Raw genomic sequence first — 14,729 nt, 5'->3', positions numbered from 1 at the left:
TACATTTGAAAATTTGCGATAACGATATAACTGACGATATAATTGACACTAGACAAAATACTTTACAACTCCACAACTTTATTAGTGCAAAAAACCCCATCAATGTATTTTCACTTAAACAAGCAGCTGTTTTTTTGTGCATTAAAGCTATATAAAAATTTAACAGTGCAAATGCAAATCCTTGCTGACAGTTTAACCAAAAGGCATTTCCAGTGGAAATTGGCCGACATATCCTCAGCATAACCATGTATAATATCCACAAAACTTAAAAAGAGGTTATACACACACAATACGGTAATATTATGTTGAAGCACAGTACGTATCACTCCGCGAGGCTCCTGCCTACGATAGCCGTAATGCTCCGACAATCCATCAGGCGGTGCGGGTTCGTAGCTTTGGAAAGTCGTACTAAAACATTTGATAGATTTTCGAGCGCCGTGTACCACATAAAATCGTTTCGAGGTCAGTAAACACAACCAGAATTCATCCATAAGGCACACGGGATTATAAGGGACACTGTCGATTTTCAGAAAAATCAAAGGATTGATTTTAAGTGTGCCGTATTTTCCAAACAACACGGTAATAGCGACAGCCTGCTAGCATGCACTACCAAAAATAGTGCTTTGTTGTGTATCTGACGGACGAAAGCTAAACCAGTTCCACACCACTGAAGTTGCAGCATTTTTACAAACCAATTCTGGTTCATCCGTTTCATTTAACGATCCATTTTCGCTCTTCTCATTCTGCGTCACCACCATGTGCATATGTAAACAAAGGCACTGTGCATGTGTGTTTTACCCATATTCTATCGCGATATTTCATTTTCCTATCGTTGCCCAAAATTACACCGGCATTACCGTGAACGGTATGATATGGCCCAGCCCTATCTGGAAGTAAGTGCTGCTGAATTGAAGATTCTGTAGATTTTTACAAAAAACAAAAAAAGAATTTGGTAATATCACAGTTAATTTCTCACATAAAAATATTTTTATATAATGTCTTTATAATATTTTAAAATATGCAAATTAGAAATGATTAAATGGCTGCGTTGTTACTAATTTGCACAAATATCCAACAAACTTAGTGTTATGTATTAAGGTAAATTTGTATTTTGGACATTTTATTTACACTAATTTAAAAAAAAGAACAAAAAACAAACAGATGCGTTAAATAGGCAACACAAAACATCATAATGGACCAATGGAGAAAGTGGACTGTGGACTGAGATTGTTACCCAACTGTATCAACATACATGCAAAAAATGTAGCATCCCACATGTGAAAAGTACAACAATGGGACATGCTTTTTGTGTGTCACAGTTTGATTTGAAACTGAATTTTCAGCTGCTCAGACATGAAGCTGGGGTTTGAATAATATTTTATAGTCTGAGGCTTCTGTTTGCACTCAGAGACTTTGGGACGTTGTGAAATCAGAACATCGGTTTCTTCATTATTTCTCTGTTTTTATCAACCTTATTTCTTCGGTTTAACCTCTTGGGTAGTTGGGAATTCAGACATATGTGGCTCATTCTTAAAATGTCTGTTTTCAGTGTTCTAATCAATGTGTGCCTTTTTTCATTCAAAAGGAAATCACAAAAATGTGAAGAAAAGCTTCTGGCAAAAATCTGCAGGTATTAGCTGAATGTTCAAAGGCTTCATTATAACTGAACAGACCAAGCTTTCAAAAGAAGCCCAACTTATCTTCACGACCACGCCATCTCTTTCCCTCTGTCATGCTGCGAGTTAAAGAAATGCCACAGAAATGAGCCACATACACGTAGGCCTGTTCATGGCATTTCCCCCACATACATACTGCACACAGACACCTTGCTTGTGAATTCACAGATGGTTCACTCTGCTTCCTCCACAGCTTTCTCAGCAGTAGCGTGACCCTCCTATTGGCTAAAAATATGAGTTCTTATCAACACATTATGCTGCAATTTCTGCACTTTCCAAACTCCTGGCACTTCATTAATTAATTCATTAAATAATCATAGCCCCATGCATAGTCTCAGAAGCATTTTCATAAGTGTTTTGTTTTATAAATCACCTCTCTGGCTCATTTTGTATAGCCACATATGAAATAATGATCATATGTCTGCACATATGCGTGTGTCTGATGTCTGTTTGCTTAAATGCAGACAGCTCTGCTGATATTTTTCAGCATATCTCAATAAAACAGGCACAGGTAGTTTCACAGCGCGGATGAAATGATCTTTTCTTCATCCTTTGTGATGAGACAGAGGGAAATCTTTGATCTGGAGTGGCTAGATAATCATCCGTAGCTAAGCCCTGATTTCCATCTCTATTCAACTCTCCCCTGGAAGCTCCATAAGCAGCCATCAACACTGGAACTAATCAGGGTTATTACCACTCTCCCCACTGAACGGCACACTTCTCCAGATGTAGGATCAGCTACGCAGCACTGAATAGCAGCACTATTGTTTTTCATGTTGATGCTGTACAGCGCATTGGCTATTTGCTGAACGGTCAGGCCGATAAGAAAACAAACAAAGAGGTAGACAATTTCTAAAATATATTCTTCCTATCTTGTGATAACGATAAGATTTCTATTTAATGCATCTGACGTCTGATCCGGGAGTTCATTGTAGAGTAGTTTACCTTCAGTGAAGATTTGCTCTGTTTCAAAACCTCCTTTAAGTCGAACTTTAAGGTCTGACCTCGAGTGATGGTTCTCCTTTTCTTTGTAGCTCGTGCCAGTATTATTTGTGTTTAGGGGTAAGTAATCCTAACAAACCGAGAGGAAAGGATGGCTTCCAAAGTGTAATTTAGATGTGAACTAGTGTAAGGATATTTAGCAAGAGTCCACAGCATCAAAGTAGGCAAATTCAAGTTACATGATTGCTTAAGGCAGGTCACAAGTTTCAAGTTGGATTCAATTTACTCAGGTCTCTTCGACGAGTCCTCGTGATCAAAGGGTTTCAAGTATCAAATCTGTTTTACATAAAGGATGATCAGAGAGTGTTTCAGCTCATGTGAGGGATATGTTAGTGTATGCTTAAAGTCAGCTCTCGTGTTAGAAAAATATCATCTTTACATTTGTGTCCACCTCTCATATATAAAGCTTTAGATTTACACTAGATTTATGCTCCTGTTCTGTGATGTCATTTCATGTGAATCTTGTTCATTTAATCAATATTAATAGTTGAATACAATAAAATGATACCCCAGCTATCCCACTCTATTCTGACCAAACTATGCCATCCTCGTGGAGTGTATTTCTGACAAGGGCCCAGCATCCTTTAGTCCAGAACTACAATGTATGAAAAGATTTTAGAAAATTAGAAACATACGTGTTAACTGATATGAAATTATCCATGCATTTAATACAATACAATACAATTTTATTTATATAGCACATTTAAAAGCCAGAGGTGTGCCAAAGTGCTTCACAGAATCGATTAAGTGCAATTACAGATACAAATACAAATATACTGACAGATGGGAGACATAACATGAATATTTATTGCATCTTTTTAAAATATTTTAGAATAAATCTATAGAGAATAGGCATTTCTATCAGTTTGACTTTTCTCTAATTTTACCAATTTTTGTCAATAATTTAAAAAGATGCTTAAAAAACTGTGAAATTATAGTAATTATTTTGACAGTGTATTAATTCATGTAAATGCTGTACTCTTTTTTTATGGTGAAAACAATTAAATACATTTATGTTAAATCATTGAAACTATATTTACTGATATCTTTCTCTCATTGCATCAAAATTCACATATGTATATATACAGTATTAACTAATATTGTTAAATTACAGATTTTTTTACTGTATTGTTTTGTTTTACGGCGCAAGAAAAGCGCACAAGTTCTCCTAGCATACATTGGTCATCTGGCGGCAATTTGTCATCTTTGGAAACTTTTTTCCAAAATGGAAAACATGTGGCCTTAAAGCGCTGACTTTCCAATCTGCCATTGTCAGCTGTGCTGTACAACAGCTCTGCTGAAGTGAAGCATTTATTTGTGACCCCTCCACGTTCCACTTCATTATGTTCCACCTCAATGTTGTTTTTCTCCACTTACAGGACGTTGCAGTTGGATACTGAGCTCGGCATATTTTGTCTACTTGAGCACTTGTTAATTTGCTGTTATGCCCCTTCATGTGGAGCTAACGGTGGGCTAAGAATGACAATTAAGAAAACAGGCTAGATCAGTTTGAAAGAGCACAAAATAACGGACATTTCTTTTGGATTTACTTATTTTCCCTTATTTAATTTCTTATAAATCAATTTGTCCTTTTCCACTCCAAAAATTTTTTTGTACAAATATCTCATTTTCTTTGCTCTCCTCTCTTGTCTTCTTAAATTTCTCTTCTCCTTTGTCTTACTTCTTTTTTCCCTCTTCCCCATTTTTCTCTTAGATCTATAGTGCTTGATTTAGCTCTCCTCCTTTTTCATCATTTCCCTCTTCAACCTCACAAGTTTTCTCTTCTCAAATTTTGATCATCTGTGCTCTTTTCTTCTGAGAGCCATCGCTCTTAATGCTGCTTTCTCGTCCTCCCTTGCCCTTTCATCTTCTTCCAGCTCCTCTTTCTCTCCTCCTTTCCTTTCCTTTCCTTTCCTCTCTGTGTGATGGATGGTGTGGGTCAGCATGTATCCTCTGACAGTGATAGCCTCTGTCAACTGTTCAGTGTCTGTGGCCCTCAGTGTTTTCCCTCTTTCCCTCCACAACTTTATCGTAGGTCTTTTCAGGTCATTGACTTAAGAGAAGTGGGAGAAGAGTGTTATTTGCTACTGTCTCACTTCCGTCCCGAAGAAACGGGAGATTTAATCCTGAGGGATGGTACAGCCAGTGGCTATAGACTCTGCTTCTGTTACAGTAAAAGCTGCTCGCTGCAGCTCTTTCCTGTTTTCCCTGAACAATTCACATTACAGTGCGCCCAACGTGACCACAGTCTTTCAGGAAAAATGCAAATTTGAGAACAAACTGGTAAGATTGTTTTAAAATAAACCCACGCAATTTGTGAAATTATGCTTGTAAAGCTACTGAAGGGTTTCATAAGGTTAACTTTAAGTACCAACACCAGAAATATTAAATCTACTCTATTTATTTTGTTGGCTTAAAATAAGGAATACAGAGATTAAATCTAACTAAATAAAATTTAGTAACACTGGCGACTTGTAAAATAAAAAATAATTTTTAAAAGTAAGTTCACCACGGCTGCAAATGTGAACGATTGTAAGAACCAGAAAATGTGTAATTTCATTTTACCTCAATAAAAATACATAAAATAAAGTACACAGTGTTGTCAAACTGAACAGCTAACATCTTTCTCCCAGTATACCCAGTATCTCTCTGCTGCACATGTCCAAACCAGCTCAGTCTCTCCTACTTTAGCCCTTAACCATCCAACCTGAGCTGCCCCTCTGATATACTCCCTACTAATCCTGTCCATAATAGTGGCTGTCAGCAATGGAGCCAAAAGGTCACCCTGACTCTTCCTAACCATCTTGCCTGTAGATATGAGGCCAGATGCTTTCAAGTTTAGAGCACGTGGTGACTGTGAATATGAAAAAATAGTGATGAAAATAGTATGCGTATGTATATGATTTTGTTACAGCTATTGATCTGAAAAAAAAAGGCATAGTCATGACTTCCTGGACACATTCCTGGGGTAACAGAACTGCAAATAGTTCATGTAAGGCCATTAACAAATAACTTGAATTTATGTAATGTGAATGGAATTTATCTATTCATCGTGAAGATACAAATTTACTATTTTTTGTGCGTGTGTGTTTTTGGTCTTTATCAGCTTGCTGGTGAACTATGATTCTCTAAGGCCGCTGAAGACTGTTAGTTTCAGCAGCTAGTTTCTAATGTTGCTGATGGTGGATGCAACATTTTTTAAGAGAATTTTCTCAGAGCCGTCTGCCATTTGAAGTGAGGCTAATGAGAGCAGGCTGGAAACCAAAACAATCAACAAAAAGTAACTGTTAAAGCTCTTATAGAGTTATTGTTTTGTGCCCTGCAACATTTCACACAGTTTTCAGTTTTCCATTAGCACGTGTAAAACTGGCGGTCTTAGCTGTTGTCATGTTCAGTGACTAGTTAGTCACTGTGTTTTAATAACCCTAGACTTCAGGGGGATGTGATTTAGATCATTTGTAAATAAAAATCTCAGATCCAACAGTCCTAAGTTAAAGGCTCTCTGCATAAATATCTGTAAAACTGTTAATGGCACCTGTGGGTAAAGTGCACCTGTGGTAGCTAGCATCATCCAGAACAAATTGGTGTATTACATATTAATGTATGCGTATGTTATTGAGGATTCACGTGGCGTCATGATAGTGAGAAAAAGAATTATACAAAAACATCACATGAACTAAATATTTTGGTTGTTAGAAACAGAAAAGACTTCATTAAAGATTCAAATTAATTCATTGCTTTTAAATTTTGTAACATTTAATATTATTTTGTAATATTGTATTAGCGTGCTATAATTAGTAGCTATATTTTACCATACTAGATTATCTAAAAAGATATTAAAAGTAAAATAAAGGTCAGTTATATTAAATGTTAATTTTATAAATGTTCTCAGCAGAATAGAGATACTTAGTAAAACCCATGTCATATTCACGACGTTAGATAGCTCACAGTTTTTGTGTTAGCTATCACTAACCAGAAGGAACCTAGCTTAGGGATGGTTCGATTCTAAATCCTCCGTAAATCATGTCCTTTTCCTTTCCTTTGCTCATCAAAAATAAATAAATCAGTTATCCTTGTCAACATGGAATAACAGAGAATTAGCATTGGGGCTATATGAGACAGACTCCTTTGGGTAATGTTAGCTAGTGTGGTTGGTAGCTTTTGTGTAGCTTTTATGCAGTGAAAGAGACACACCGAAGAAAGAAGAGAAAGAAATCAACCTTTAAATCTAAGTTTAAATTGAAAATACACATAGAAAAAGGTAGTCAACAGCGACTCCTCTGTTTCTCTGAAAGAACATCTTGGCTAAAAACTGCTCGTGTCCGCTATTCCACCGAGAATCTGCTGAGCTATTACATGTCTGCATGGTTCACCAGCTGCTCCTCAGTAGACAGGAGACACTCCAGAGGTCATTTTCACTGCTCCAGAAAATTGTTGGCTGCCCACTTTTCTCCCTTGAGGACATTTACAGCTTTCAATGCCTCAGTAGCCAGGAGCATCTTTAAAGTCTTGTTTCACCTGGGACGTTACCTGTTTGAAATGTTGCCATACAACACTGGTCTATCCAATCAAATCAACTAGACTCAAACACAGCTTTTAATCTGAAGGGGTACATATGCTGTAAATTTGCATTTACAGGTGAACAATATTGAAAAGAGCCTTCTTTTTTGATCAGTGTAAACAGTGTCCCTATGATCTCAGCTACAGTAGTGACAGCTCTGTTGGCTCCCCAGAGTTTTAGACACCAACCTTCTGTGGAGCAAAATATCAAATTGCAGTCGTAAGCATGACTCAGGGTCAAAGAGAGCACCGTGTGGGCAAAAAGTGACAAAAGGCACCAAATTAAGAATCTGTTGTCCCACTTCCCCCTTCTCTGGTGTCTAATGAAGACTGAATGTGTTGGAAGTGATTTTTGTTGTTGGCCTTTAATTTACCCTCTCCACCATCTGCCCTCTCTGGAGTCGTCTCTGAATGCTTCATCTCTGCCTGTGCTGAATGAGCAGATTAGATTTTTTTTTAATGTTGATGAAGTTTGAGTTTCTGCAGCTGGCACTGTTTTCACTGTCTGTTCAGCCACTGCTCATGCTAACTACCCAAGTCTTTCATTTCTGCCAAAGAAATGGGAAACAACATGCCTCACTTGCTGCACACTCAATGATTTTTCTTGGTGAAAGAACCATTTTCAGAACACCAAATGTTAAAAGTTTTATGAGCTAGCTATACTTTCCATCAGCATAAGAGCAGCAAAACAGACTGTAATTTCAATGAAAATACCACAGCCCATTACTTTAATGTAGGGTCATGTAGCGGAAATAACATGCGGACCAAAATAAGGGTTTTGTAAAAACGGAGAAACTGAAAGTTTTGAGCAGGAAACAGAGACGCAGCTCACTGTAAAAAGAAAGTGCTTTGTGAGTAAAAGAAGGGTGCAGGTAGCTGCCACAGGCTCACTATACATTGATGAAGTGGGCCTGTCAATGTGTGTAATCAGCCATGTACACCCTGGCCAGCCATCAGGGACACACAATCACAGAGTGATATAACACACACACACGCACAAAGCCATACACAAATTCTCACTCAAGATCCATTAATTCACTATAGATATTAAGCATCGGCAAGGCCTTATTACCAGCAGAGCAAAGTGCCCCAAGCCTGTAGGAGCCCCAGGTTTGAGCTTTCTTGCTGAATAACTTTGTCTGTTCCCAGATTTGTGTTTTCCACACATAGACTTTATTTGGGTATGTCCACTCAAATATATTTACCAACTCATACAGAGAGTATAAAAGATGGCTAATCCACCAATTGGTAACCAATACTAACTACGTATTGGTTACTGATGTTGTGTTATTCTGAAGGCTGAACATTTCCACAGTCTCCATCCTGGTGGATCCAACTAGCACGTCAGCCATGGATGTGGCCAGTGACCATATCCTGGACAGCACCCCGTCTTACAAAAATGAAAAAATAAATTTAAAAGAACTTTGTTATATCATGCATGACCCAAAACCAGTGATCAAGCCCATAAAGTATTTACCAAGGTTACAGAGCACAGAGGCTGTCTTCCCCAAGAACACCTTCTCATCCCAAAACGTAACATACCGACGATATGTGATAAATTTTCTGTATGTTACACGTTCAGAAACATGAGAACTGTTTGGAATGAATCTACACATGTACATTTATTTTATTGTCTCATCATGAATCACTTTGGAAAACACTATCTGATAGGGTTAAGGTTGTGGTTAAGGTTAGGATTAAGATTAGGGTTAGGGCTGGAATACACGGCTGGAACAGTGTTACCACCGGAAGCATCACCTTTCGCGTTCCAACGAGACACCTCGCGACGTGACAAACTGTTGGTATGTTACACCTTGGGAATGAGAACGGTCTCTCCTCCAACCTCTATTTGTTTCTGGGTTGCCCCCTGGAAAGAATGCATGTTTAAGTACTTTCATATTGGCATCACTTTTCAGAACCTGAAGATATGTCACTGTTTACACTGCCTATGCCAACTCATTTTCACTTTTTAAAATTTTTTATATGAAATAAAAATGCCATGTGCAACTGATTTAATACCTGTCAATGAAAACAGCCATACCTGTAGGGGAAAAGCTAAAAAAACCCACCACGCCATATATTTGTTATGTAGGGGTAAATGATTGCATAGCTGCAAGCAATAGATATCTTTATTAATAGTGTTTAACATTTTTCTGTAAAAGTGAGTGATATTTCAGCCAGTTGTCACTTCCAGTGCTTCACATACTCACTACACTACCCAGTGGTGTCGGTGGTGTGAGCCACAGGCTTCTGCAAAATCGAATGTCAAGAAAAAAATGTCCTACTTGAGGAGTGACAAAGCCCTGGAGTATCTTTTTTAAGCAACTATCATCAAGATCAAGATTAGACTTTCACGCTCAGATATATAAGTGTAAAGAGCCAAAGGACTACAGTAAGAATTAACAATATGCTTCAGGTAGAAGATAAGTTACTATTAATAGCGGCAGACATGGGAAGTTAACAGTGCAACACAAAATTTTACAAAATAAATTACAAACTTGTGAGATGTTAGAATGCAATGAAGCTCATACAGTGTCAAGTAAATGTAGATTTTATATGAATGCCGTCAGTGTGATATACTGAATATTAAAAGTGTGCATGACCCTGTGTGAAATGCATGTATGTTGTAGGGTATGTTTGGTTAAATCAGTCAGGAGGTGCTCAGGGGGTATGTGTGAGTTGTTTATGTATATTTAGCCGATGGCTCCATATGGAAGGTTGAGGGGGTATCATAAATCCATTACTTGGGGGAGGGGGGGAGGGATGTGCTGTGTGGACTTTCTATCCCCTTCCCTCAGGAAATGATTGTGGAAAAACTCCACAAATAGTAGCTGGCATTGGGTAATTGTGCCCTAAAGGCGTGTCGTGGTATTTTATTTTTTTATTTTATTTTATTTATTTATTTATTTACTTCTACACTGAAGAATCACACCAACAGCCCACAGGCATTTAAAATGAGCGCAGCATAGACAGCGACTGCAGGGGGATAGATAGAGGCAGAAGAGAAAGAAATGACAAAGACAGAAAGGAAAGCGGTGCTGAGAATCGTGTGACAGGTTTCCAGTGAAACTCAGTTGTCAGCTGGGGTGATGCATTCATTTCAGCCTCCTAGTGGTAATTACAGGGAGGACATGTGGGGATTGAGGTGTCCTGATGTCTGCTGTTATCAACGGTGAAAATGTGCAAACACAGTCACAGGGTGTCATTACCCTGTGGACACTTCTAAATTCCACTTTTAATCCCACACTTTTAGTTTTAGTCCTCTGTGAGCATCTGGGAATTGGCAATAACTGATACTCTGTAGTTTGTCTTTAACTGTTAGTCTACCTTAAAAGAAAATACTACTTTGCCATAAACCTACTGTACTTTCCCCCGTATGTTTTAACGTGTTCTAACTCTCTAATGAATCTGTGGCCCAAATGTGCGCCTCACCTGTAGACCATCTTTGACCTTGACTGGCGGTGCTGACTCAGAGTAAGTGTGGCTGCCTTACAGGTCCACCTTATATTGCCAGTTGTTAGCTGTGTGGTGAAATTTGGCCAAATCAGGCCCAGACAGCAGTTACCATAAGCTATGAGCTGGGATATGGCAGTCTTAGCTTTAAAACTCCCAAACTGGAAGAGTGGCTCCAACGTATTTCAGGCACAATCAAAATCCCAGGTCTGTGGAAGAGGACTTGAGTTTGAGGACCACAAACATACCACCTCCTGGGAGGTGATAGGGATTCATAATATGTCCATCCACCTAACTAAGCATCACCACTCCGCAGTGGGGATTAAGGTGGGACTGGGCTGTATCCCAACTGTCATAGGTGGCACCTATGACAGCTGTTACACCTTGTACAGCTCACCAGTTCATCACATGCTCCACACAGAGATGCAAACAAAGCTATTAATGCCCTGTTTATGTGCTTAATATGTATATATGTTTATGTTGTATATTCTAAAAGTTAAAGACAAATATACTTTAAAGATGAAAATATAACATGATTGCATTAATTATTACATTATGAAATATGGAAATCTATGCTACAGTTTTTGAAATTTCTGTCCAGCTTAAATGTTTTTAAGAAAAGACAGGTAACCAGTGTTACTTTTCCAGGGAGACATCTTATTTAAGGCAAAATGTATTATTTGTAGGCCATCTCATTAGAAATGACTCTCAGGACTGCTGAACCTTTTCTTGTGAACCAGCATCCAATGGTCAGAGCCTGAGAAGCAACAGAAGATCTTCCCTTTTTCTCTCAGGTAGTCTATAGCTTTTTTTGTTGTTGTTTTTTGTTTTTGGGTTTTTTTTTGCCTGTCCCATTTGGTTCTTTAGCCATCAGAATTGACGTCTGAAGGCCAACAAAGATACCCAACGGATTTACTTTACCAAGTGGATCATCACGGCCTTGCTGTATTGGTCCATTTGATCGACCTTTGTTGTTATTATTTATTTTATTTTTTATTGCAGTCTATAGCTTTTGTGTTGGGAGCTCTGGTAGCAGTATTTTCTGAAACAGGTTTATCAAAGGGTCTGAAAAGTCACTAAGGATGAACAAGTGTGATGGTTATTGTAACACAGATTCCATGCATTGAAATGAGATGGTAGATGTCTTTCACATGGTCCCTACTGAGATATAGGTCATCATACTGTGGATAAAATTAGAGGTAAAACAGACCTTCTGGGGGAGAAAGGAAAATAATTTAACATCTTCTGATTGCCTAAGGTTAGGGTCAGATTTGTGGATTTAAACAATGATGAGGGTTAAAAGCCGAAAATAACGCATAGAGCAGGGGTGTCCCAACTCTATTTATATTGTGGGCTACATATAGTAAACCCTACTTTGATATTAAGTGGACATGATAGATAAATAAATTCTGCTGTAGGAAATGAAAGAACTCTGTCAGCATGGCATTATAGGAAACGAGTAAAATTACAACAGTTCTTGCAGCTCATTGTCCAGACTGTCCTGTAATCATAAAACTGAAACTTTTTAATAGTACAGCAGCATTGTTTTTAAGACCAGGTGTAAAAAATCACCCAGTAATTTTATAATAGATAAAATAGTGAAGAAAACAGGAACTTTTCTGTCATTTAATTGTTTATTTATTATTTACTTACTGTGGTGTGCTATGAGTAACCGTGGGAGATGTCTTTATTTAAAGGAAAAGCAATAAAACTCATGAAAATACAGTTAGAAGTCCAAAATGTATGCCTTCATTCGATGACTGATTCTGGCCCCTGGGCCTTATGTTTGACACCCTGCTATAAAAAAAGAATATCCAATAGTTATAAACCCTAGTATAAAAGCTGCAGTGGTGACACACTGTTGTGGCATTGCACAGCATTTAGTTTAAGTTCCTGGGCAGTAAACTCAGCCCACAATACTTTTATAGCTGCGATATACAACATTCTTGATGGTTAATTAAAAATGCTACATAAACTCAATTCATTTGCTTTTGCATTACATTTACCAGTTGCATTTTTCCTCAGATTTGAAACTATTCAAATAAAATTCTCAGCTTTTTTATTTATTTATTTATTTTAGTGTTTTTGGCCTGAAACATATAGTATATGGTTTTTTTTTTCTTAATTGACATTTAATGAAAATATGCCGTATGTTGATTGCATTTAATTTTACACAAGGGTGAAAGTTGTTTCACCAGTTTCTAATTAGGAAATAAAAGTTGATGTGTCCTCTTCCCATTTTGGAAGGGGTGACAAAACCAAATGTTCAGTGTTAATGTGTTATAATAACTCATTTGTCCCTTAGGATTTAGATGAAGCATTGCCAATGACCAGTGGCAACTTAGACCTATAAAGGTAAAACAGCCAGGCATGCACATTTCACTGTCTTTAAAGCAAATCTGCTGATTTTGATCATACAAAGAAATGTAACAGTGAAACACTGCAGTGTCCTCCGTCCTCACAGAATGACAGAATGAATGAAGCACACAGCTACAGATCAAATCCACCGCACCGAGTCATTTATTCCTCTGTGCATATCCACTTCGTTTGGACTCTTGCTTCCACAGGTGCCAGCTATAAATTCAGCTCCATTGATTTGTAGTACATATGGATTTTTTCTCTGCCCTAAAGCCCCAGCCTAAAATAAGCTTTGTTTGGCAGCCTGTGCACTTGTAAATCTGACTGTGACATTTTGATAGTGGGTGACATACTTCGGGGGGGGGGGCAAATATCATTCAAATGAGACTAGATTAAAATGTGTCACTCAAAGAGTCTATTATCAACAGAACCAGCATAAGACACACAGAGCCAGCGCTGATAGGAAGCTCAGTCAGAGGAGCGAAGGAGAAAAAGGGCAGCAGGATGGGGGGTTAGGAAAAGAGAAGGGATGGGGGGTGGGTCTGTCAGTCAGGACGTCCCTGTCAAACAGAGTGGTAAATATTTCAGCCGTCACAGCCGAGAGTAGGCAGCTGGTCCCTTTGCATGGCAATGAGAGGAAAGGAGGCAAGCCCGTCTCAATGGAGCCCTTCAACCCTGGGAAACCTCCACACACAGACACACACACACACACACACACACACACACACCAGCTGAGTGAGGATCACAGGACAGTGCAAGTCTGTATTCCCTCAGTCAGAGCCTAATAATCAGACACAACAATGACACAAATATGTTCTTAGTAACCCTCTGAGGATGACCCCATCCCTACATCCAAGCTCTAATCACAATTCTGTGTCCTAGAGAAATCCGAAAACTATTAAATGTGAACCATTTCTGATTTGTGTCACTTAAAATGATTGGTTTATTTTTGTTTTTTTTTATTTATTGTGTATTTTTTTCTTAGGAAAGACTTAGGAAAACATGTAAAAACATTAGGGTTGGGGGTCATCACTGATGGGGATTAATCCACTGAACTTCACAGGCTTGGATGCCAAAAGAGGCCAAACTGTCTCTAACTTCCATCCATTCTCTTCTGCTTATCCAATTCAGAGTCACGGGGGGCTGGAACACATCACGGCTACCACAGGGAGAGAGGCTGGCTACACCCTGGACAGCTCAGCAGCGTGTTGCAGGGCTAACACAGAGAGACAGACAACCATTTACACTCATATTCACACCTATGGGCAATTTAGAATCCCAACTTTCTTGTTTTGAGGCAACAGTGTTAATCACTGCACCAGTGTAGGGAATGATTTCAGTTTACAGGTCCTTATTCTATTTATTTACAGTATAACACTTTTGTGGCCAGTAGTGCTTTAGTAAAAAAGGGGAGGTCTAGGCACCTTAGACTGCTGCCTCTGCAGCAGCCGGGATAAGCAGAAACAAATGAATGGAGGGATGGTTTAGGAACTTTGTCAGCAAAGACCAAGTTGAGGTTTTTCCTTTGTTAAGACCAGGCGTAATGAAAGATCACCAGTGCACACAGAGCCTGGGAACTTTCTTGGTTTGAACACAGAGATGAATAGAATTTGATCAAAGATTTGTTTCTAATTTTGTTTTTTCCCCTTTTTATTTGTGTTGCATGTTTTAATTGAAATG

The sequence above is a fragment of the Oreochromis aureus genome, linkage group 11 (genome assembly GCF_013358895.1).
Source record: "Oreochromis aureus strain Israel breed Guangdong linkage group 11, ZZ_aureus, whole genome shotgun sequence".
NCBI classification, from domain to species: Eukaryota; Metazoa; Chordata; class Actinopteri; order Cichliformes; family Cichlidae; genus Oreochromis; species Oreochromis aureus.
Note: the sequence above shows the minus strand (reverse complement) of the source record.